The sequence below is a fragment of the Galleria mellonella genome, unplaced genomic scaffold (assembly GCF_026898425.1).
Source record: "Galleria mellonella isolate WM207_F2 unplaced genomic scaffold, CSIRO_AGI_GalMel_v1 utg778, whole genome shotgun sequence".
Taxonomy (NCBI): Eukaryota; Metazoa; Arthropoda; class Insecta; order Lepidoptera; family Pyralidae; genus Galleria; species Galleria mellonella.
Window position 1 is genome coordinate 2716282 of NW_026442150.1, and position 27909 is coordinate 2744190.

General features: G+C 31.7%; 1 long non-coding RNA gene across 2 annotated transcripts; it reads left to right on the forward strand.

Annotated features, from left to right (window-relative positions):
- Positions 1-366: 366 nt before the first annotated feature.
- LOC113522400 (uncharacterized) lies at positions 367-27870 on the forward strand. 2 transcript variants are annotated; one of them, XR_008253611.1, is made up of 9 exons: positions 367-540; positions 7555-7672; positions 8414-8568; positions 10780-15325; positions 15409-20817; positions 20947-23745; positions 24220-24296; positions 24558-24686; positions 25075-27870. It is a non-coding gene; the product is annotated as an uncharacterized LOC113522400 (long non-coding RNA). The 2 variants fall into 2 exon arrangements; XR_003402410.3 differs by lacking the exon at positions 24558-24686 and having other exon boundaries at positions 10780-20817; positions 25075-27869.
- The last annotated feature ends 39 nt before the right edge of the window (positions 27871-27909 follow it).

Below are 27909 nucleotides of genomic sequence, written 5' to 3' on the forward strand. Positions count from 1 at the left end.
AAGATAAGAAATTGATTTAAGATAAACTATTATATTATTCCTATCTATACTTCTTTGTTTTTAAACAATTTATATAAATTTTTAGAATAATAATTCCTTTGTAATGTAAAAGTACATAACTTATTTGTGAAGACAGAGGTTCGACACAATTTACTTTTTATACTTAGATAAAGCAAAATGACACTAACCAATGAAACAAAGTTTAATCTACTCATTGAATTAAAATTTGTAGATTGGCAACAATTATCTTGATTAAAGATTAACCGGTAAATGCATCCCTGTACATCCGGCTTTTTCCACTCTGTGCCTTGTCTATGGTTAGGTTGACTATCTCTCTCGCTCTCTCTTACTACTTATTGTATTCTCTTTTTCTTCTTCAAGCGCAAGCGACGCTATTCTAGTGACGCCGCGCCATTACGCCAGAATCTCTTAAATTTGTTTCTTTTATTTCTCATATTGAATGTATTAAATGAATTGAAACTGAAGAAGATAAATTTCCTGCTTCAGAAAAATGGTCAATTTACATATGAAGACAGTCAGGTTAGTGGCTTAATGTAAAATTATTGCTTTATTTGCATATCACCATATTCTGGGTTTACAATTTAACATGCACAATCTTTATAAATCACACTGAAAAAGTTAGTATGTTACAATTATTCTATATTAATCTACTTAATTGACTTTAATAACATGCTTTATATTCAAAACAGGGGTCAGGCTACTAAATAGCACAAACTTTTTGGATCCCCAATTTTTGCAGTTTATCTCTAAACCTTTTACGAATATCAAAATCTTTTAATATTGAGATAGCGGCTCTAATTTCTTAATACTTAGTCGTTTTCGATTCACGTTATTTATTATTATTATTATGCAAATGACCAAACAATGTCGCTCCATTATGGCGCCCGTGTGCTCACAATAAGATGTCGGAAATTTATTTTTCTAAGTTAGAAGTGTAACAGACTTCTGGCTTGACAACCTACTTGGGTCAAGGGTATATTTTTGTTACGTTGCTATGCGGTAATGAGGGCCTGGCTTCGATTTTCGGTCAAGTGATTTAGGAAAAAAAAGCTAAAGTGGCTTCTAGATGTTTGTGTGCGTTCAGAAGTTTTTTTGTGTGGTTTTTCATATATAACACATAGTGTCATGATTTAAATACCGGGTGATTGGTTTATGTCATCATTATCATCATCACCTCGGCTATTACCCATCCATTGCTAAACATAGACCTCCCTTACATAGATAGGCTGCCATAAAGAATAGTCCTGAATCACTTGCATGCACTGACTCCCTACAATGCATTTGAGATGGTCGCTCCATCTAGTGATTGGGTTGTTCTACACTGCATTTGTCTATATAGGGTTGCCACTCAAGAACCTTTATTCCATATCGGTTGTCAGTTCTTCGAGCTATGTAATCGGCTTATTACCACAGCCTGTTATCATACTTAACATGATTGATGTTTGTGGTACATTTACTACTAATACATTAATAAACTGTTTAAAAACTTATATTCAGATTGAATAAAATAAATAGGATTTAAGTTTTCATTTAAAGTTGACTGCTTTATTGTAAGCGGGTTGCAGTTTTATAGATTAATTAAAATAGAGTAAAAATAATCTAAAAACATGAAAAATAGTCTAAATTACTGCCTACTTGTCATTAAAAATTAATAAAAGAATCTTATTAGATAAACAAACATAACAATAATACATTCAATTTTATTTAATGTTTTTGTATGAAGCTGGAACAAACATACAAACAGATAAAATTTTTAAAAATGTTTTTCTGGTTTCTATTGCTCTTATGAAGACCTCCCCCTCGCCCCTCATGTAAACATTTCTTTAATATTTATTTATGTACATACATTGTCCTTTAACAGTTTTATTAATATTAGACTAGTGGCCCACCTCGGCACTGCCTGTGTATACATTCCGTTTTGCTCACTGATTATATAGCTTTCTATAAGTGAAAAAACTTTCTAAATCATTTAAGTATTTTTTGAGAGTTATCACTTTCCACTTTATAAAGTTTATGAACTTAAAAAAAAAGTGGTTCTCGATTCAGTTTTTTTGTTTGTTACTTCATAATTCTACCAGTTATTTTATCTAATATATATATATGTATGTATGTATATATCTATATATATGTATATGTATATATATATATATGTGTGTGTATATATATATATATATATATATGTGTATATATATATATGTATGTGTATATATATATATATATACAGATTGGTCCCATACAAATTTTATCAATATCAATACAGTTGTTATTTTTTAGATCAAAATAACTGGTTTTGTCATAATTAAAAGTCAGTTAATTTTGTGAAACACGATCTTTTATTATTTAAATAGGACAATAAATAAGACTTTTTTAAAAAAAAAAGCAACAGTTGAGTTTCTTGCTCTTTCTTTACTGAAATTGCGTTTCGAATGGGGCGATAATGAGAAAAATGACTATTCAAAAATGCTTAAATGTAAGTTCACTCAAATAAAAATATTTCTTTCTTTCCTGCTTGTTTGTATTGAAATGTGCTTTGTGCATGGATACTATTTCAAGACGTCAAGATTGTGCTTACGTGTTATTGTGATTGTGATATCATTAACCATTACTAATTATTTACCATGTGGCTGTGTATTGGTGTGTGTGCTTAACTGCTTGAAAGTTGTGTTCTGTTTACATAACAAAAATATATCTGTGGTGTGTGGCTGTCTAACTTTTTCAATTTAACTCTTTGAAAGTGCTTAAAGCTTCATTTGGACAGAATCAGAGCTGCAGCAACCACTACACATGTGACAGTGTCTCCCTCTGGTGACAAGATTTATTTAGCTGCTTTTGTTCAACATGAAGGCATGATGTGGCTTACTGGACGACAGCTTAAGTGCCTTTAAAAGCATGGAACAAGTGACAGTTTTGATTATGCAAACAGTGTGTTGAAAGTTCCATAGTTTGGGCTGGGATTCCGTCTTGGTATCTCCAATCTGCACTCCAGCATTCACTGATCTCTGTGAAGAATGGAATAGGAAGAGGATAGAGGATGGAAGAAGAGAACATTGCCTTATTTTCAACTGTTTTGTCACTTTTAAAGGATATATTTTTTTAATTTATTCACCCCATGATAGCCCATAAAATGAATGATTGGTATAATGCTGTCTGCCTACATAAAGCACTAACAGATGTATATAAAAAAGGCATAAATATGTCTATTGAAACTAGATTCTTTCCAGAAAAATCGAAGAACATTTCTTGATATGTCTGTCCTTGTAAAACAAAGTCTTTGGAAGTCAATAATCTCACTATAAAAAATGTTGAAGTTTAGGAAAGTGAAGACAATTGCTGTATTTTATTACAAGGAGGGGCCATAATTATTAAAATAAAGTAAAAATTTATTCTGAAACCTCTTCAGTTTTATTCCTAGCTGGTCACTGTCCGAGTTATTAATAAATTGTACAAAAAAAATTAATATAAAAGAATAAAAATTATAATTAAAATGAAATAACATATATATGTGCATATATTTGGCTAGAGAGTCCAAAACTTGCTATTAGTTTACATAAAATTTTAAAATCTATCTGTTTATACCCTTATTATTTATATATTTACACATAAATATATTTTAACTATTGTACAAGTGTTTTTGGTGTAAACTTTCTAATTTGAAAATGACAAAGTATTCTGTGGAAACTTCTGGCGACCAGAAGGCTGTACTGTACTTTGGTCAATGCATCTCCATAGCCATTCAGTGTGAAATGCAGCAAGTCTCTGGGTACCCAACCAGTTGGCAGTGACTTCAAACAAATTTTGAAAATTATTTTTAAGAAATTTTTTAAGGTCTTGTTATCAATATTTATAATACTTAGGTTTCTAAATATAATGATATTTTTTTTATTGTATTACCATTGTGTTTTACCACATTATGTATTAGATACATTCTTTATTGTACACAGATATGTTATGAAACATCTCCAAAGTTTAACTATGGTTGCTAATAGTGGCGACTACTGGCAAAACCCCCCAAGGGGGAGGCTTGTGTTCAGCAGTGGACAGTGAACGGCTGATTTGATGGTGATGATGATGATAATGATAAGAACAATTAATTTTAAGTGTAATGTACAAAGGCGAGTTTACCTCTAATAAAAGATTTACATATATTTTAGTTTTATATAAATATTCATTATTCAGAATTTCTAATATTTAAAATAGGTTTATATGAAGTATAATATATTTTTTTATAAGAGGTTATGTAATGTAGTGAACAAACAAAAAAAAAAATACTAAATAAATTCTATTTAAAATTAATATATGAAATTTATTTTATTTCAATATCCCATAAGTAAACCCTCGGAGTGCTTTATATGCGCGTGCTTTATTTAAGCTAATAGAGCTTACAATACAAAAAAATACATGCTTTGTATTAAAAAAAAAAATGTTTTTGTTATGTCTGTCAATTTAATACCCACAGTACAATCTTTGTTTAGTTTGGAACTACATATAACCTTGTTTTTTTTTTATGCAATTTTGTATGACACAAGCTGGGTAGTCAGCTGATTGTAAGTGGTACCTGACGCCTGTAAAAGTATACATTTGAACGGCGCCTTGTATGTCACAGTATACAGGGTGTAAATTTGTATTATTTTATACAGAAAAATCCAATTTTAATAACAAAAACCATAGTTTCTTCGATAAGTATAGACTCATGAAAATCGGCTCAATAAGCTTTAAGAAATAGAAATAATAATAATAAAAATGTATTGTACATAAAAATATACCTACAGTCATGGGCTACAGTAATTTCAAAGTTAATATGGTATGGCAGTGGATTTACATGGTACAGAGGAATAACACCCGTTTCATCAGGAATGGCAACGCATGGGGGGTATCATGGGCCAAACAGTATACTCTGTTATGTCCATGGTACTGCTCATGTCTATAGGCGACGGTTACCACTTTCCATGAGGTGGGCCGTCAGCTTGTTTGCCATTCCAAAGTTTCAGAAAAAAAACTTTGGCAAACAAACTGATGGCCCAGCACATTAGCGTCTCAACTAGGCCTGACCTGTATCTTAGGCATCAATGCCTTCCATTACATATTTCAACTTCCAGCAGCAGTATTTCCGAACCGATACGACATCATAACATTAAAAAAGAGCATATTCCTTTTTTAAATTCCGGCAGCACATCGGCAATGCCTTTCTTGTGGGTGATCATGGGCGGCGGTAGTCACTTACCATCAGATGAGACGCAAGTTCGCTTGCCCCCTGTGTTTTAAAAAAAAAATATTTTGTTGAGATGGTTGGATCGAGAAACGGACGACAACATTTATCTTATATTTTATTTAAATACGTATTTTAGCTTTGCAACGCAAGTGACAGATGAAATCAAAGAGAAATAAAATATGTCGTAAGCGGAGTTGTTCCCAAAGCGATAATAGATGGCGCTACGCGTCCCCTTTACATAAATATGATTATTAAATTTAACCTAATTACAACAATTTTCATGCAGTTTCGATATACTACAGTAGTACATATTTCAGTAAAGAATAAATCTGTGACAAATACATACATTTTAATCGTAGTACGTAAAGTCTATGATTTGAACTGGTGATGCTGTCCGTTTATATACATATAACATTCTTTTCAACCAACTAAAAAATGGAGAATTTTTTTTTTTGATGGATGAAAATGGTATGGTAACCCCACCTGCGCTAACGGGATACGCTGACGGAGCACAAGTGAAGGAAAATGATGAATTCGTCAGGAATTAACCATGATAGTTTCCAGGGAGAACCGCGGACAGGTCGACCTAATAGGGCATATCGCTAACAATGGGGCTGTCAAACTCCATTGCTAACAACCTCTTTCCCCCAATGAAGGAGGTTATTTATTAATTCGGTTGGATTTTTTTTTATTTCATAACTCGTTTAATTAAAATCCTATGAAAATTCTTTTTTTTTTATCTGAAAGGATATACTTACTGATTGGACTAATAGATTTTTTTTTTCGAAATTCGTTTAGTACTTTTGAAATAAAAAAAATGTTGTTTTGTCATAATTATAGTCTGCTTTTTTTGTAGGACAATATTATTAAGAATTATATAATAACGGCCACATAGTTCCACCAATGGCCTGGTTAAGTTAGCACTTTATGTTACGAGGACCATCTAGGTGCACAATGTTTAGATGTTTACATAGTACAGAGGAATAACACCTGAGTCCTCAAGAATGGGAACGCATGGGGGGTATCATGGGCGAAACAGTATACTCTGTTATGTCCATGATACTGCTCATGTATGTAGGCGACGGTTACCACTTTCCATCAGGTGGGCCGTCAGCTTGTTTGCCATTCTAAGTTGTATATAAAAAAAAACAATCAACAACACCTAGACTCGAGCCAATTCATAATAATTCGTTTACAAAATTTACTCAACCGGGAATCGAACCCGGGACCTCGTTCGCGAAAAGCAACGTACACACTACTGCAAGACAAAAATCGTCATTACAAAAAAAGAAATTCTTGATTGGGTTGAATTTATTTTAACGCAATAGCTCACCCAATTCAGAACCGATTTTGATAATTATTTATTATTATTTATTTTTTGAAACAGCCTTTATGGTCCACCCGTGTGTTCTAAATAATATACGTAAACGGGTCGTCAGTGAAGGACGAAATGGTCAGGATGAAGTTAGATCAATTGGGTCTTTTATTTGAATGTGTGCTCAGCCTTTGCTATCGGTATACGCTGAGGTGGAATCAGTTGGCGGTGTTTCTTAATGGGTGATAATGGAATGGTAACCCCACCCCGTCTCCGTTATCTGTATATACTAGTGGGGCACCAGTGAGGGATGATAAGTGGAGATGAAAGCATGCCAATTGGTCCATCGTTATGAAGTCAAAGAATTTATCAAGATAATTTCCAATGGAAACCGCATGGAGCTCGACCTGATATGGTTTATAGCTGTTGGCAATGGGGCTGTTAGATCCGCAATATTAACAATCCCTTTCCTCCCAGTCGAGGATGATAGGTGAGGATGAAATCCGGTCAGTTGGCTGGCCTATTATAGTGAATTCCTTAATTAACCGTTATGATTTCCAACGGGAGTCACATGAAAGTTGAACCGATAGAGGGCATATTGCTAGCAATTTTTTTTTTTTATATATTTTATTTTATACAACTTAGAATAGCAAATAAGCTGACGGCCCACCTGATGGTAAGTGGTAACCGTCGCCTATAGACATGAGCAGTACCATGGACATAACGGAGTATACTGTTTCGCCCATGATATAGCCATGCGTTGCTGTTCCTGAGGACTCATGTGTTATTCCTCTGTACCCAGTAAATACACGCCATGTCCCACCCTTCAAACCGAAACACAGCCATGCAAACACAACTGCTTTACTGTTGAATCACGAATGGGACAGAGGTACCCAAGCAATCGAATGTGCTGTTACATCTCCATAACTAAAGATCCCTTTCTCCCAGACCAGTTGGTGTCATAACGGTGAATTATTTTACGCAAAATCAAATAAATATCTTTAAACAGGCGAGAACGACCAGCTACGCTTCGCAGAAAAGGAACGCGAGTAAAACCAAGCGGCAGAAATGTTGGTTGTGAAGGAAATTGAGGCAGCAGTCGGTCATTCATGTCATCTGAGTGACAGGTACAGTTGTGGTTTCATAGTTTTTTATTTTTTATTATCCCTTTGCACTTGAACCTAGTAACTCATAAAAGATACTATTAACTCATTAATTTACCAATAACTTAGCAGAATTTTATTGGAGTTTATATAAATTTCATTATTGGGCCAATATATATATATATATATATATATATATATATATATATATATATATATATATATATATATAGTAACTAAAATACAGAGATATTGCTATATATTAACCCACCATTAGTTAAAACATCAGCAAAAGCGAAACTGTGGTTACCAGTCTGCCTCTCAAGCATGATAACTGCTGGAAAAATCAACCCAATGGTAAACTGCTATAAGGAATGATCCCGTACCATATGGCAGTCTATTAAGAAAGCCTCAACGTATAGCAGTGGACAGATGAAAGCTGATTATGATGATGATATATATGTATATATATATATATATGTATATATATATATATATATATATATATATATATATATGTATATATATATATATATATATATATATATAATGCTAAAATATTATCCTTTTGGACTTTTATAGTAGGATTTATCACGAACAAAATTTTAAAGTCCATTTAACTGAGTCAATTTCGGTATGAACAAAAACATGAAATTGAGACTGAAAATTCGGAATTTAATTTCATGGTTAACCTCCCTAGAACCGTTACAAGAATGACTACCCTTTTTTGTACAGTCAATAAATTAATTTAAATCAAATTTGCAGATGCTGAAATGGAGGAACAGTTATAAATTAAAAAATAAATCTGCCAAGTACTAGAAATTCGTGAAATAAGATGTTGAGTCTGCACTCCGGTGAATATACTGTACAACTAGTAAGAAATACAAGCTCAACATATATTTTAAGAAAATTCCTTAAAGGTAAGTTTGTTTGATTATTAATAATTGTTAAGTTTAGGTTAACTGTAACCCTCACGGTACTTTAAGATAGATCAAGATTAGGTATTTATAAGCCTTAGTTAATTTTGAACTTTCACGTTTTTTACACATATTTTAAAAGCACTATTGGGAATTAATAAAAATCTTGCTGGTAAATAGTACCAACGTATCTGCGTTCTGAACTGTTTAGTAAAGTTCTCGTTTCTGTTCAGAACTATTCGTGTATGAGAACTTTTCAGAAATAGTTCATTTGAGAACTATAGTTTTCTATATACTCTTTAGTGCTGCTATTTATTGTTTTTTGATATGTCTTATTACTGAGAATAGTTTTTTTTTTTTTTTTTAATAATGTTATACATTGTAGCAGTACTTAATTGCTTTAGATTATATAGATAGTGTCCCATACAAATGCTTCGAGAAAAGCGGGTCAACTTTTTCATACAATTTTGAAAGAAATAAATTTTATTTTACAATAATATATGACTATACACACACACAGGGATAAAAAAAAAATTATTAAGAACTATAATAAAGAAAGTACACAAAAAAAAAACTGAGAAAAAAATGCATATTATAACAGTTTCGTCCATAATAAGTGTTTGTGTGTGCGTCGCAATACCTGCAAAATGAGGTGCGTGCTCAGCATTTTTGCTGTAGTATCAGGGACACTACAGCGCTGATTTTCAGCACGAGCCTCGCCAACCTGCGGGGTCTTAATAATAACAATATTTCGATAAGTTTGACTAATACAGTGGTGTGCTTAAAGTGTATTGTGTAAAAACTGTACAAAAAAAAAAATATATATATATATATATATATATATATATATATATATATATATATATATAAATATATATATATATATATAATAAATTTGTAGTGGGTGATATTAAATGATAAATTAGGACGTTGTCAGTGGGAGACGCTCTATCTACATACAAAGAATAGTAATAACAAAAGAAAAAACATGAAACAAGTACAGAATAAGTGTTTTTTTACATAGTAGCACTACAGTTGATAAAGAAGTGTGTGTGATTTAAATTTATCAGTGAAATAGATGGTGTATATTGCGGAATCATCCCCGTATTCAACCAAGGACCAAAAAAAAACTAGGTAAGTACTTACCTGCTTTGCGTCATAAATAAATATGAGTGTTTCCTTTAACTTCTGTTTGTTTTATAATTTTTACGTCTTTTTAATGCGTAAAAATTCGTTTTATTAATTAAATAATTATAGATACGTCAAGATACATTGTGTGTATAGGTATATAGAACACTGATTAAAAAAAACGAGTCAGCTAATGTGATAATTAGCTGACAAAAAGTTGACCTGTTTTTGAGACTTGATCACTCTATCTATATAATCTAAGTTTATTGCTTATTTAAAAAAATATTGTTTTATTTATTAATTTTGATTTTTCCCTCTACCGAAATGTAAATATCAATTAATATTCTGAATGAAATTTTAATGTACCTTTTTTTTTTGTTTATTTTGTATTTATGGTTATTTTGTCTTTTATTAGATTATTTATTAGAAATATAATAATGAAAATTATTGTGTTTCTACTCGACTTCAATATAGCGTTGAAAAGTAGAAGTTTATTTTTCTGTGTGCTTTATTTTTTTTTTAATGGTCGAATTATCGGAATGCATGTTGTAACACAAATTTGTTTATTAACAAATTGGTTTTTTATTTATTGTACGATCACTATAAAGGTTTGGATTGGACACTTGTTTTATTCTACACATACAAGTCGAAAGCTTTTTAGTTCTTGTTTTTTATTTTTGTTTTTATTATTGTTTTGTCCGATATTTTTCGTCGCTTATTTATTATTTTACGCATGTTTGTGTTACCTTATTGTTCTATGTTAACCAAAATGTTATTTTTTTTTATATTGATGAATCGGGCATGGTGATGAAGTGCTAATTGCAAACGTTACTTACCCTTCCATATTATGCTATGTTGTTTAATTTTATAAACTAATTTTAAAGGAATGGTTTTTAGAACTTTGTTTTTGAAGTTGATCGATATTGTATGTACTTTACGGAAGAAGACGAAATTTGTTGCTTTTTATCAAATTATAGCACCAGCGTTTATTATATGTAATTTTGCAAATTTTGAGTAGAAATATCAGGTAAGTTTATTTTAATATACAATTATTTAGTATAGCCACTAATGAATACTTGTTTTCAGAACAAATTCTTGTTTCTTTAAACAGTTCTTTTCAGAACTGTAAGAGTATGTAAGAAAGTTATTATATAATAAATATAATGAGATTCCTTTAAAAATTCACAAGAGCAAAGAAAAGACAAAGAATAAAGGAATATACAGATTGTAATCTCGATATGTTATAAAAAGTTAATTGAAAAATTATTTAAAGAATGGAAACAAAAGGAATACAGACAAGTACACGAAACTTTTTATAAACGGTTCTTTTCAGAACCATGAACAGTTCTTTTCAGAACTATGTCCCGTTTCTAAATATAGTTCTATATAGAACTATTATTTCTTGTTTCTTGGATAAGTCTAGAGGATGGATAAGTCTACATCTGTATGTCATGATTTATTGTGTAATAAAGACTTATTAAGCGATTTTTTTTTTTAATTTTATACATTTAATAAATTGGCCACTAACTGTTCGTACTTTTAATGTGTTTATATGTGTGTATTGATTGAATAAATCAATTATTGATTATAAGATTTACGTTAATTGACTTTTAATGTTTCTATTTTTTACTATTTCGTGTTTAATTATTTTTATTATTGAGTGTCTCGATTTTTCAATTTTTGAAAGTGTCAGACTTGGGTTCAGAAAAAGTGAACGTGTGAAATTTTAAAATAACTAGTCATGATGGTGAATTAAGTGACAGTTTTATCGAAATATATTTATAACCACTGAGAAGTCAAGACCAGCGTACATTACGTATACGAAATGTAAACTTTTGATGGAACTACTCTTCAAGGTATCTTTCACTATCAAACTGTATATTTAGTTTAGGTGCAAATGAATCTTGGTATTCAAAACCAATTCTTATTATTATTTTGTGCTTTTTAATATAATTATTTAGTACTCAATATGATTGATGTTTACAGATAAGGATTGAATATAGTGTCAGACATGAAAAAAAAAGAATACCTAAAGTAGAGCAGATGGCCTTCAGAAGTCTTTTTGAAAGAAGATTAACCTGTCATCTAAGCGTAGCTTTACACTATTGATGCTAGTCTGCAAATCTGCATTACCAGGAAGAAACATTGTCAACTTTTTTTTTTTATTTTTCTCTTTTTTGTTTTTGTATTTTATAAATTCAGTAGTCATTCATACTTATAATCAGTGATGTGCCGGATCGTTAAAAGTGTATATCCGTGGATACGGATCTAAATACAGATATTTGGTGTCAAGATCCGCGAATATGTATACGAATCTTTATTTTCTTATTCGATCGGTGTCGGCGCATAAGATATAAAAGTGTAAAATTTGTGACGGAAAGTATTCCCGTAAGGGTAAATGCACAACTTATTTAAAAAAAATCATTTTAGTAGAAAATGTCTTGAAAAATATATTTTATTCTTAAAAGAAGACTCCGTTAAGGAGATCACCGAAATCGGACGAAGCAGGAACACACACTGATGCGCGGTGTCCATTTGGTAATCTAATACCCGGCGGGTCAGAGTAATTTTAGCGGAACTCTGCCACAGCCGTCGTTCATCATAATAATAGTTATCGCTTCTAAGTACAGTTCGTGTAAGTGTACTGATAGTGTACTTGTGTAGTGTAGTGTATGTATTAGGACATCTTCGTTACACGAAGGCATTTCACGAGCCTTTACCAGCCCCCGAAGCATGAAGCAAGTGACAATGATTTTACACGATTCAAACATGAATTTGAATACTACATGGCTACGGCCATAGGTTGGTGATGGGACTCATTGATAGTGTTCGATTGAAGATACATTTAATGGTGTACTAGTACAACGTTTGAACCAAACAGTTAATGTATAAGTTTATTTTCTTGATTATTTATATTGATTTCTCTTTACCGAGATACACTTTGAGGTAAACGTGTTACTAATATTTTATACTATATTGTGTATTTCTTTTCTTCAATTATAGCATTGAAGGTGTTGGATTTGGGTTCGGAAATTAAGTTTTAAGTCGTCAAGAATGGATATAATGATTATGATAAGAACAATAATTTTATTAAAATGTGGCAACAAATATTAAAAAGTTTAAATCTTCGACAAATCTAAAAATGGAACTACACCTCAAGGTAAGTTTCTTTCATAGTATTTACATACTAATGAATATTTATTTTCAGAACTTATTTCTCGTTTCATTAAACAGTTCTTTTCAGAACTGTATCAAGTTTCTACTATGTCTTGAAATTTAATATCATATCGACTATTAGTACTTGAATTATAATGAATAAGTAAATAATGGAGACTGGTTCAGAATACAATCACGACATTATAATAAGTAGTACTCGGAAAAATTCATACGAAGAATAATGCAAATGATGGAGTCAATTCCAGAACTATTCACAATAAAACAGTTCTTTTCAGAACTACAAACAGTTCTTTTCAGAACTATGTCTTGTTTCTAAATATAGTTCTATTTAGAACTATTGTTTCTTGTTTCTAAGATAAGTCTAGAGGATAGTCTACATCTATCTTATGGATTACCGAAGAAAGAGTAATATTTGTCATTCGTACATATACTCGACCTTTAGTGTAACGTCTTTATTAAGCGGATTTTAATATTTTTTTATTTTATATATTTGAATATTTATCACTAGCTATTCGTACTTTTAAAGTGTGTTTATTTATATGAATTATTCAATTCTTGATTATAAATTTGAGTTAATTTTGTTAGTTATTTTTTTTTATTAATTTTTGTTTTATTATTGATTGTTTAATCTTCAGTTTTGAAAGTGTTCAGTGCTCATTTGTGTTCAAGAAAAGTGAACGTATCAAATTTTAAAATAACATTGGCCTTGATGGTAAACTAAGTGACACTTATCCAAATGTATCTATAACCACTGAAAAGTCAAGATCAACGTACCTTACTTATCCGAAATGCAAACTTTTGATGGAACAACACTTCAAGGTATGTTTCACTATCAAACCATATTTTGTTTAAGTACTAATGAATCTTTTTGTTCAAAACCAATTTTTATGACTATTTTGTGTTTTATAATGTAATAATTTACTAAGAAGTAATGTAATATGATTGATGTTTACAGTTGAGAATTATAGTGTCAGACATGATAGAAAAATGTAGACACGAAGTTCTTCTGAATTCCTTTTGAAAGAAGATTAACCTGTCATTCATGCACAGCTTTACATTATTGATGTTAGTATGGGAATCTGTATTACCAAGAAGAACCATTATCAACTTTTTTTTATTCTTTTTTTTATAATATTTTATAAATGTAATAGTAATTCATACTCATAATTAGTGATGTGTTGGATCATTAAAAGTTTATGTCCGCGAATACGGATACGGAACTTTATTTTCTTGTTCAATCGGTGTCGGCGCGGGAGACCTTGAAATTATAGTTGACGTTACGTCCACCATAACGACAGGCAGGACATGTTTCCACTTACATTGGACGGCTATTACTTTTATTAATGGTTTAGGTTGCGTAAATAACGGTTAGAGTTATTTAAACAGATAGACATTATTTAAACTCTTGTACCAACCAAGAGTTTAAATAATGCCAACTATGACGTTTTCTAGTGTAATTAGAAATTGAAAAATTTAAAAGTGTTAAATTTGTGACGATATTAGTATTTCTGTATCATTCACAGGGAAAACACCCTAAAACGAGATTATTTTTAAAAGAAGATTCCGCTAAAAAGAATACCGAAATCGGACAAAGCAGGAGCACAGTGACGAGTTGTTTCCGTTTGGTCATCTATTACCCGGTCGTTCAGTGTAATTTAGCGCCACTCAGCCACAGCCGACGTACATCATAATCATAGTTATCGCCACTAATTACAACTGGTGTATGTGTACTGTTAGTGTAGTTGTGTAGTGTATGTGTTAGGCCATCTTAGTTACACACGAAGACATTTGTCATTTTGAAGCAAATAGCAAGTGACAATGACTTTACACGATTCAAACATGAATTTGAAACATTGAATAGTTCAAAAGATTTCAGAATCTCAGTCAAGCACTGTCCAACAGTCATCGCATTATTATCGCTAAAAGTCGAGAAGACCTAATCTCCAAAATTAGGCAGGACAAATGAGAAAAAGTAAACAATTTGTAGGGAGCTCAAGAAAAACGCGTACGGGAAAGAGCCCCAAGCAAGTACCGACGCGTTCTCCCAAGATTCGGCCCTCGCGACCGACAGGTTGCTACGGCCATGGGTTGGTGGTGGGACTTATTAATAGTTTTAGATTGAAAATATATTTAATAGTGTACTAGTGCAACGTTTAAACCAAATAGTTATGTATAATTTTATTTTCTTGATTATTTATATTGATTTCTCTTTACCGACATACACTTTGTGGTAAACGTGTTACTAATATTATATTTTATACTATATTTAGTATTTCTTTTCTTCAATATAGTATTGAAGGTGTCAGATTTGTATTCGGAAATTAAGTTTTAAGCCGTCAAGAATGGATATAATGATTATGATAATAACTAAGAACAATAATTTTATTAAAATGTGGCAACAAATATTAAAAAGTTTAAATCTTCTACAAATCTAAAAATGGAACTACACCTCAAGGTAAGTTTCTTTCATAGTATTTACATACTAATGAATATTTATTTTCAGAACTGTTTCTCGTTTCATTAAACAGTTCTTTTCAGAACTGTATCAAGTTTCTATTACGTCTTGAAACAATATCATATCGACGATTATTACTTGAATCGTAATGAAAAACGAAATAATGGAGATTGGTTCAAATTACAGTATGTAATAAATAGTATTCGGAAGAATTTATACGGAAAATGATGCAAATAGATTAATGAAATATATATAAAATATGGAGTCAGTTCCAGAACTATTCACAATGAAACAGTTCTTTTCAGAACTACAAATTGTTCTTTTCAGAACTATGAACAGTTCTCTTCAGAACTATGTCTTGTTTTTAAATATAGTTCTTCTTAGAACTATTGTTTCTTGGATAAGTCTAGAAGATGGTCTACATCTCTCTTATGGATTACCGAAGAAAGAGTAATATTTTTTTTTTCGGCATTACCTATACTCGGCCTTTGATTTAACGTCGTTATTAAGCGGATTATTATATTTTTTTCTTTTATACGTTTAAAAATTAGTCACTAGCGATTCGTACTTTTACAATGTGTTTATATGTGTGTATTAATTGAATAAATCAATTGTTGATTATAAGATTTGAGTTAATTGACTTTTAATGTTTCTATTTTTTACTGTTTTGTGTTTCATCATTTTTATTATTATAATATATAATAGTGTCTATTCTTAAATTTTTAAAGTGTCAGATTTAGGTTCAAGAAAAGTGAACTTATCAATTTTTAAAAAACATTAGCCGTGGTGGCGAATTGAATGCCAGTTTAATCGAAATGTATCTATAACCACTGAGAAGTCAAGACCAGCATACATTACACTAAATAGAAACTTGATGGAACTACATTTCACGGTATGTTTCATTACAAAAAAAATTTGTTTAATTACTAATGAATTTTTTGTTCGAAACCAATTCTTATTTCTTTATTATTTTGTGCTTTTTTATTTATAATTTATGACTTATATTGTTAATGTTTACAGATAAGAATAAATTATAGTGTCAGACATGAAAGAAAAGAAAAAAGTAGACAAGAAGGCTCTCTGAAGTCCTTTTGAAAGAAAATTTACTTATTATCCATGTAAAGCTTTGCATTATTAATGTTAGTTTGGGAATCTGCATTACCAAGAAGAACGATTGTCAACTTTTTTATTTTTTTAATATTTTATAAATTTAATAGTAATTCATACTCATAATCAGTGATGTGCTGGATCTTTGAAAGTGTATATCCGTGGATAGGGATTCGAATACGGATATTTGGTGTCAAGATCCACAGATACTGATACGGATCTTTATTTTGCATTGCGCAGGTATTACTTTAGTTTAAGGTTTAGGCCGTTTAGATAACGTTTATTGTTTTGGTACAAGAGTTAAAATAATGACTACTTACAAGTTTTCTAGTGTAATTTGAAATTGTAAAATTGTATAAAGTGTAAAATTTGTGACAAAAAAAAAGTATTCCTGTAAGGGTAAAGACGTGACATCTTTAAATAATCATTTACAGAGAAAAGATCCTAAAAATGTGATTTATTCTTGAAAGAAGACTCCGCTAAGAAGAGTACCGAAACCAGACAAAGCAGAAGCACGCAGTGACGAACGATTTCCGTTCGGTCATCTATTACCCAGCGGGTCAGAATAATTTTAGCGACACTCGACCACGCCCCTTATTCATCATAATCATAGTTATCACCACTACTTACAGTTAGTGTACATATGTGTACTGATAGTGTACTTATCTAGTGTAGTGTATGTGTTAGGCCGTCTTCGTTAGAGACTAAGGCATTTGTCGCGGCTTAACGAGCCCTCCGAAACAAGAAACAAGTGACAATGATTTTACACGATCTAAACATAGAATAGTTCTGAATCTCAGTCAAGCATTATCCAACTGTCATCGCATTATTATCGCTAAAAGTCGAGAAGACCTAATCCCCAACATTTGGCAGGACTAATGAGAGAAAGTAAATAATTTGTAGGGAGATCAAGAAAAACGCGTACGGGAAAGAGCCCCAAGCAAGTACCGACGTGTTCTCCCAAGATTCGGCCCTCGCGACCGACAGGTTGCTACGGCCATGGGTTGGTGGTGGGACTTATTAATAGTGTTCGATTGAAAATACATTTAATAGTGTACTAGTGCATCGTTTAAACCAATCAGTTAATGTATAATTTTATTTTCTTGATTATTTATATTGGTTTCTCTTTGCCGAGGTATACTTTGAGGTAAACGTTTTACTAATATTATATTTTATACTCTATTGTGTATTTCTTCAATATAGCATTGAAGGTGTCGGTTTCGAGTTCAAAAATGAAGTTTTAAGTCATCAAGAATGGATATAATGTTGATGATAATAACTAAGAACAATAATTTTATTAAAATGTGACAACAAATATTAAAAAGTTAAATCTTAAAATGGAATTACACCTCAAGGTAAGTTTCTTTCATAGTATTTCCATACTAATGAATATTTATTTTCAGAACTTATTTCTCGTTTCATTAAACAGTTCTTTTCAGAACTGTATCAAGTTTCTACTACGTATTGAAATTTAATGTCATATCGACGATTATTACTTGAATTGTAATGAAAAACTAAATAATGGAGACTGGTTCAGAATATAACGACAGTATTTAATAAATAGTATTCGGAAGAATTTATACGAAAAATCAGTTCGTAAATCAGTAGAAACGTCAGTTCCAGAACTACTCATAATGTTCAGATCTACAAAAAGTTCTTTTCAGAACTATGAACAGTTCTTTTCAGAACTATGTCTTGTTTCTAAATATAGTTCTATTTAGAACTATTGTTTCTTGTTTCTAAGATAAGTCTAGAGGATAGTCTACATCTGTGTGACATGGATTACTAAAGAAAGAGTAATATTTTTCGGCCGTACATATACTCGATCTTTGATGTGTAACGTCTTTATTAAGCGGATTCTTTTTTTATTTTATGTATTTAAAGATTTCTCTCTAGAGAAACGTACATTTAAAAGTGTGTTTATATATGTGTATTAATTTACTTACATATTGTTTAGAAATTTGAGTTTACTAAATTTTAAATGTTTCTATTTTTTTATACTTTGGGTGTTGATTATTGAGTGTCTCTATTCTTCAATTTTGAAAGTGTCAAATTTGGGTTCAGGAAAAGTGCATATTTGAAATTTTAAAATAACATTATTCATGATGCTGAACCAAGTGACAGTTTTATCAAAATGTGTCTATAACCACTGGAGAAGTCAATACCAGCGTACATTACTTATACGAAATACAAATTTGTGATGGAACTACACTTCAAGGTATGTTTGACTATCAAACTGTTTGATTTTAGTATTACTGAATTTCAAAACCAATTCTTATTACTATTTTGTGTTTTTTTAATAAAATAATTTACTACTTAATATGATGAATGTTTACAGATAAGGATCGGATATAGTGTGAGACGTGAAAGAAAAAAGACCAGAAGACCCTCTGAAGCCCTTTCAAAAGAGTTTTCTATCAACTAAGCGCAGCTTTACATTATTGATGCTAGTCCGGGAATCACAATCACCAGGAAGAGAACCATTTTCAAGTTTTTTCTTTTTATTATTCTCTTTTAATGATTCGTATTTTATAAATTGAGTAATCATTCATACTCATAAATAGTAATGTGTCGGATCGTTAAAAGTGTATATCCGTAGATACGGATATTTGGTGTCATGATCCGTGGATACAGATACGTATCTTTATTTTGCATTGCACGGGTATTACTTTTGTTTAAGGTTTAGGCCGTGTAGATAACATTTATGGTTTTGGTACAAGAGTTAAAATAATGTCTACTAAGAAGTTCTCTAGTGTAATTTGAAATTGTAAAAATCTAAAATTTGTGACGGAAAGTATTCTCCTAAGGAGAGTACCGAATTCAGACATAACAGAAACACACAGTGATGCACGGGTTCCGTTGGGTCATCTATTACTCAGCGGGTCAAAGTAATTGTAGCCGCTCTCAGGCACGGTCGTCGTTCATCATAATCTAGTGTATGTGTACTGTTAATGTACTTGTGTAGTGTAGTGTATGTGTTAGACCATCTTCGTTAGAGACTAAGGCATTTGTCGCGGCTTTACGACCCCTTCGAAGCAAGAAACAAGTGACAATGATTTTACTCGATCCAAACATGAATGAGAAAGTAAATATTTGTAGGGAGATCAAGTGAAACGCGCTCGGGAAAGAGCCCCAAGCAAGTACCGACGCGTTCTCCCAAGATTCGGCCCTCGCGACCGACAGGTTGCTACGGCCATGGGTTGGTGGTGGGACTTTATTAGTGTTAGATTGAAAATACATTTAATAGTGTACTAGTGCATCGTTTAAACCAATCAGTTAATGTATAATTTTATTTTCTTGATTATATTGATTTCTCTTTACCGAGATACACTTTGAGGTAAACGTGTTACTAATTTTATATTTTATAATATATTGTGTATTTCTTTTCTTCCATTATAGCATTGAAGGTGTTGGATTTGGGTTCGGAAATTAAGTTTTAAGTCGTCAAGAATGGATATAATGATTATTATAATAACTAAGAACAATAATTTTATTAAAATGTGACAACAAATATTAAAAAGTTTAAATCTTCTACAAATCTAAAAATGGAACTACACCTCAAGGTAAGTGTCTTTCGTAGTATTTAAATACTAATGAATATTTATTTTCAGAACTTATTTCTCGTTTCATTAAACAGTTCTTTTCAGAACTGTATCAAGTTTCTACTGCGTCTTGAAACTTAATATCATATCGACGATTAGTACTTAAATTGTAATGAAAAAAGTAAATAATGGAGACTGGTTCAGAGTACAATCACGACATTATAATAAGTAGTACTCGGAAAAATTAATATGAAGAATAATGCAAATGATATGGAGTCAGTTCCAGAACTATTCACAATAAAACAGTTCTTTTCAGAACTGTCTTGTTTCTAAATATAGTTCTATTTAGAACTATTGTTTTTTGTTTCTTGGATAAGTCTAGAAGATAGTCTACATGTGTGTGACACGGATTACTAAAGAAAGAGTAATATTTTTCGGCCGTACGTATACTCAATCGTTGGATTAAGTTCTTTATTAAGCGGATTATTTTTTATTTTTATTTTGTACGTTTAAAAATTTCTTTCTAGCGAAACGTTTTTTTAAAGGTGTGTTTATATATGTGTATTAATTTACTTACATATGGATTAGAAGTTTGAGTTAACTGAATTTTAAATGTTTCTATTTTTTTACATTTTGTGTTTTATTGTAGAGTGTCTATTCTTCAGTTTTGAAAGTTTCAAATTTGGGTTCAGGAAATGTGCACATGTGAAATTTTAAAATAACACTGTCCATGATGGTGAACTAAGTGACACTTTTATCCAAATATATCTATAACCACTGAGAAGTCAAGACCAGTGTACATTACTTATACGAAATACGAACTTAATGGAACTACACTTCAAGGTATGTTCCACTATCAAACTGTATATTAATTTAGGTGCAAATGAATTTTGGTGTTCAGAACCAATTCTTATTATTATTTTGTGCTTTTTAATATAATTATTTAGTACTCAGTATGATTGATGTTTACAGATAAAAATTGATTATAGTGTGAGACATGAAAGAAAAGATAAAAGTAGACCCGAAGGCCCTCTGAAGTTCTTTTAAAAGAAGATTTACCTGTTATCTAAGTGCAGCTTTACTATTAATACTAGTCTGCGAATCTACATTTTTTTAGAACTATTTTGTTTTTTTTGTTTTTGTGTTTTATAAATTCAGTAGTCATTCATACTCATAATTAGTGATGTGCCGGATCGTTAAAAGTGTATATCCGTAGATACGGATCTAAATACAGATATTTGGTGTCAAGATCCGCGGCTACGGATACGAATCTGTATTTTGCATTGCATTGCGCGGGAATTACTTTTGTTTATGTTTTAGGCCGCGTAGATAACGTTTATGATTTTGGTACAAAAGTTAAAATAATTTGTACTAACAACTTTCGTAGTGTAATTTGGAATTATTTTAACGTAATAAATAAAAGTTGGATCTGCAGTGTAAAATTTGTGACAGAAAGTATTTCCGTAGGGCAAAATAAAAAAAAATCATTTACAGAGGAAACATAGTGAAAAATATGATTTACTCTTGAAAGAAGACTCCGCTAAGGAAGATACCGAAAGCAGACGAAATAGGATCACACAGTAATGCTCGATTTCCATCTGGTAATCTATTACCTGGCTGGTCAGAGTAATTTTAGCGGCACTCGGCCACGGCTGTCGATCATCATAATCATAGTTATCACCACTAGTTACAAGTAGTGTATGTGTACTGTTAATGTACTTGTGTAGTGTAGTGTATGTGTTAGACTATCTTCATAACACACGAAGACATTTGTATCGCGGCTTTATGAGCCCTCCGAAGAAAAAAGCAAGTGACAAAGTTTTACCAGATTCAAACATGAATTTGAAATCTTTAATAGTTCAAAAGATCTCTGAATCTCAGTCAAGCATTATCTAACTGTCATCGCATACTGTCTTTGCACTTACTATGTACACATGTTTGCAAATAAATTTATCTTTATCTTTATTATTATCACTAAAAGTCGAGAAGACCTAATCTCCAACATTTGGCAGGACTAATGAGAGAAAGTAAACAATTTGTAGGGAGATCAAGAAAAACGCGTACGGGAAAGAGCCCCAAGCAAGTACCGACGCGTTCTCCCAAGATTCGACCCTCGCGACCGACAGGTTGCTACGGCCATGGGTTGGTGGTGGGATTTATTAATAGTGTTCGATTGAAGATATATTTAGAAGTGTACTAGTGCAACGTTTAAACCAAACACTTATGTATAAGTTTATTTTCTTGATTATTTACATTGATTTCTCTTTACTGAGATACGCTTTGAGGTAAACGTGTTTAGTATATTTTATACTCTATTGTGTATTTCTTCAATATAGCATTGAAGGTGTTTTATTTGCGTTCGGAAATTAAGTTCCAAGTCGTCAAGGATAAATATAATGTTTATGATATTAACTAAGAACAATAATTTTATTAAAATGTGTCCACAAATGTTAAAAAATTTTAATCTTTAACAAAACTTTCTCTACTTAAAACATACTACATTTAATGGTGTACTAGTACAACGTTTGAACCAAACAGTTATATATAAGTTTATTTTCTTGATTATTTATATTGATTTCTCTTTATCGAGATACACTTTGAGCTAAACGTGTTTAGTATATTTTATACCCTATTGTGTATTTCTTTTTTTTTTTTTTTTTTTTTTCAATATAGCATTGAAGGTGTTGGATTTACTTTCGGAAATTAAGTTGTAAGTTGTCAAGAATGGACATAATGTTTATGATAATAACTAAGAACAAAAATTTTATTAAAATGTGGCAACAAGTATTAAAAAGTTTAAATCTTCTACAAATCTAAAAATAGAACTACACCTCAAGGTAAGTTTCTTTCATAGTATTTACATACTAATGAATATTTATTTTCAGAACTTATTTCTCGTTTCATTAAACAGTTCTTTTCAGAAGTGTATCAAGTTTCTACTACGTCTTGAAACTTAATATCATATCGACGATTAGTACTTGAATTGTAATGAAAAAGTAAATAATGGAGACTGGTTCAGAATACAATCACGATATTATAATAAGTAATACTCGAAAAAATTAATATGAAGAATAATGCAAATGATATGGAGTCAATTCCAGAACTATTCACAATAAAACAGTTCTTTTCAGAACTACAAACAGTTCTTTTCAGAACTAAGAACAGTTCTTATCAGAACTGTGAACTGTTCTTTTCAGAACTATGTCTCGTTTCTAAGTATAGTTCTATTTAGAACTATTATTTCTTGTTTCTTGGATAAGTCTAGAGGATAGTCTACGTCTATGTTTCTATTTTTTACTATTTTGTTTTTCTATTATTCAGCGTCTCTATTCTTCATTTTTAAAGCGTTACATTTGAGTTATAACATTAGCCATGATGTTGAAATAAGTGATAGTTTTATCGAGTGTATCTATAACCATTGAGAAATAAATATGTGTAAATTTTTTTTAATTTAACTTGAAAGTAATTTGCTATCTACCTGGTGGTAAGTGGTAACTGTCACCAATAAGCGAAAATTGCACCATATACTATACAGAATACTGTGTTACATCCATAATACCCTTATCTCTACCTATTTAAAAAAAAAAAGCTATACAATTTTAAAACAGAATTAATCTATGTACTTTCCAGACCTCGTGAACTCTATCTTACAGCGAAGAAAAGAATCTTCTAGAACGCGAAGCTGTACATTACATCGAGTAAAGGAAGAGTACCAATACCAAGAAGAGTTCATGTAGTTGACGGCGGACGCCACCTACTCTAAAGAAGAAGGTAAGACCTTCAAACTTTGTTACATCAGATGTAATTTTTTTTTAATGGATGTTAATGGAATGGTAAAGGTGAGAATGAAAAGACAGGTCTGTTAGCCCATCTTGATAAATACACCTGGAAATAATTACGATAGTTTCCAGAGGGAACCACGTGGAGGTCGACCTGACAGGGCATATTGCTAGTAACGAGGCTGGTAGTCCGCATTTCTAATAATCTCCCCCCCCCCCCCATATCAGATATAATTAACATCTCGTGTATAATCCACTAACAAACATTTATCTTCAGTTTATCTTATAAAACTTTAGCCAAACTAACTGCCTGAACCAACCAATCCTTTTACAGACCTTGTGAACTTAAAAAAATCATAGAGAATAAAAATATTAAATACTAGCAGTTTCCTGCGGCATTGTCCGTTTCTAACGTATATCATTTCCATTGTTCCATCCATACGTACATAGTATTTTTTTTTTTTAGGATCTGCTGAGATCCTGTTATTTGGGAGCCGAAGTGTATCGCTATTGGGATACAATGCACAGCGGTGTATATATATGGTAAGCTATTTTGTTTTTTAATTATTTTTTTTATTTTACGTACATAGTATTGGGTACGTATACGTACGTATAACGTACCTAATACCTTCATAAAGTTTTAACCCATTCAACTGATCTGTTGTTTTATAGCATTTTAAATTTATGTTATTCTTAAGATTTAACAAAAAAATGTAAGTGTATGTAAGAAAGAAACTATAACAATGAATGTCCGCAATAAGTAATACGCCGGAGTTCTATTAACATAATGGTGATGTAAGACAGGACAAGACGGTGATTGCAGGCAATCTGGGCTGAGCGGACGTGTGGAAGGGACTCGGGTACAAGATTGTCATCACCGGCCTGCAATGGTTCATATACAGTGCGATCGAGATCACAGTTCATTTCATTAAGGTTCTTTTTTTTACTATTATGATGGCAAAAGCATTCTGCCTATCTGATAGTACATGGGGTCACCATAACGGCTGATATGGATATCACCAGTGACAAATTATAAGAAGCAATTTTATCTCGCAATAGCTTAATATCACATTCGCTGCTATTTGCCGAATAAAAAAAGCAGTGTCATAAAGTCTACTCGCTCGCATGTCATTTCACTTCCCAGCTAACCGAGCGTAGCCGATGAATCACGAATAAATCCGAACGCAACGGCTTGTTTTGCAACTCAGCTTGTTTGCCGTTCTAAGTTGCATAAAAAAAAATCAAGTAAAAAAGAACTCGGTTGCATGTAACTAACAAATACAATATATTGTTAACTAAATGTAATACCATTGCTTTACAGGTGTGATGGGATGATGCTTTCTCTCCCTCTCGCAAGCTGTTCCTACCTGCTCTCCAGCCGACGCTGCAGTCTTCTAGAAGCAGAAGAATTGAAAGCAGACATAACAAAATTATAGTTTAGTAATTTATACATATTTTTTTATACATGTAGAGATAAAACTAATGGTATATGTCTATATTTATAACAGGAATTTTACGAAATTATCATATTTGTCGTTTCCGACTGCATCCGGAAGTCCTCTTTAGGGGGCTTACGCCTCTTTGAGTCACAGCGTGCGACACGAGATGCTGTGACTTTAAAAAATTAATATAAGTTTTAAAAATCTTCTTTTAGATAGAGAATTTATTTGCATTACTTACAGCACACAAATAACAATACAAACATACACAGTAAAAGAGATAAAAAAAAATAAAAAAAAAGGAAAAAAATGGACAATATATAAAACAATTTCCCCAAAGTTTAAGAAATTCTAGAGGCGGGCCAGGATTATAGAAAAATTGTGTTAAAGTTTTTAATTATAATATTATAAAAACGTTTCAGCATTTTGCATCTATTATTGTACTAAGTAGAATCTACTTTTTCTCAAACATGCTTGGAAATGTGAGCATTATTTTGACAATCTTCAAGATAAATCATAAATGGCCGTACTGGTCAGAGACATGCGGGCAGCGGCCGGCAAAAGTTGTATGAAAATCCATATCTGTCGTGTTTTGCAGCTAAATAAATTACTATGTAAACTCATATCTGTCCTGTAATTTAAAAATGGAATGACCTTTTACTTCGAAACATGGCTGCCAAGGAGGTAACTAATAAAATGTTTTATTTAAATTTCGAATTGGCTTGCAAATAAAAAGCCGTTTATTGAAAAAAAAAACAAAGGAACATTATGGCGCGTGAAAAATTATTATTATTCGTTATTTGTCATTGAACTTAAAAAGTAAAATTGTGTTTTTGATTTCCACGCATTGTTTGAGAAAAGTACTATACAAGCCATAGCCACAACTAGACATTGATGGACTCACATATGTGTCTCGTCTGCGCCTCGACCCACATTTGCACGTTCGTCCATCAATGCCTCAGTTGCTGGCCGCTGCAGTAATGTACTATATACTTTTTTTTTTACAACACTGGGGGCAAACGAGCATGCGGCTCGCCTGATGGTAAGTGACTACCGCCGCCCATGGTCACCCACAACACCTACGGCATTGCAGGTGTGCTGCCGGCCTTTTAAAAAGGAATATGCTTTTTTCTTGAAGGTTATGTTGTCGTATCGGTTCGGAAATACTTCTGCTGGAAGTTGATTCCAAAGAGTGGTTGTGCGTGGGAGAAAGTGCCTTGAAAAACGCACGGTGGAGGATCGCCACTCGTCCAGATGGTTGGGATGAAATTTTAGTTTATGGCTTCTCGACCGTCAAAACACTTAGCGGGCCATATACTATCCATGTCGATAGGCATTATTCGGCGGGCCAGATTAAATACTTTCGTGAGCCAGAGTTAGCCCGCGGGCTGTACTTTGCACATCACTGCTCTTCAGCAATCTTTCCCAAAGTGAGCAGTAAGAGACCCAAAAAAAATGAGAGCGTTTTGTACTGGCTTGAGGGGTGATTTGTTCATCTTGAAGTAATTGTGGTTTTTAAATAGGTGAAAAAAGAGGGGACGTTAAAAAATAATTCATTCTCAAAGTGGGCAGTAGACAAAACAAGTTTGGGACTCCCTGCTCTACAGGATGACGGCCACGTGGTATTCCCTGGAAACTTTCGTGATTGATTCCTGATGACTCTGTCACGATGAACCAACTAACTTGCGCTGGTGCCCTGTCAGTGTATATAGTGCAGGTAGGGTTACCATTCCAATATCATTCAAAAAATGCACTAGTCTCAATAAAGTTAGGATTTATAGAAAATATTTAATATAGGAAGTTAATTAAAAAACACTTGCTCTAATTACGTAAAAAATATATATATTTCTTATAGATATGATACCATCTTTTATAATTATATTATATTTATGGAATTTTAAAAATCAAAATATATATATATATATAAGGAATAATAGAACAATGTTATATACTCATTCTAAACATACGTCTGTATTTTTAATGTATTCGATTCTTATACGATTGCCCATAAAAGAAGTGTAAGTTTATTTATTCCACAATACCTTCTAAACGACCAACAAATTTTTAGGAAATTTATTAGAATCCTTATACTCGTACATACGGTCATTCCGAGTATTTTTTTTTTAAATTGTGCACGAGTCATGTTTTTTAATTTGGTGGAAAAAAAATGTTCTTATATCGAGACATAGTTTTGACTTCAATCATTTATTGCTATTTCATGTTGTAACAATATAGGTTTTCTTTTGTAATTATATTTTTTTTTATATAATTTAAAAAAAAATCTATCTAATAAATTTTATATTCTTATCATCATATCACCCTTTAACTGTCCACTGCTGAACATAAGCCGCACTTTATGGGGTTTTGCCAGTTGTTGCCACGCTTGGCAGGCGGATTGGCAATTGCAGTTAGGCTTTGGAGATGTTTTAAAAGAGACACTGCTGCCCATCCCTTGCCTTCCCTTAGTCTCTTACGACACCCATGGGAAAGGAATGGGATGGCCTATTCTATGCCGGGAACCACACGACGATTAATTAAATTTTACATACTTATTCTGAATATAATATAGCTGTATTTTAAAATATTTAAATTGGTATATTCAACAAGATCTATATTCCTATCTAAAATGTATTTGTCATGTATTTAGGTTCTTTCCTATATTTATTTGTATGTCTTTATTTATTTGTAATCGCTTAAAATTTGTATTTCAAATAAAT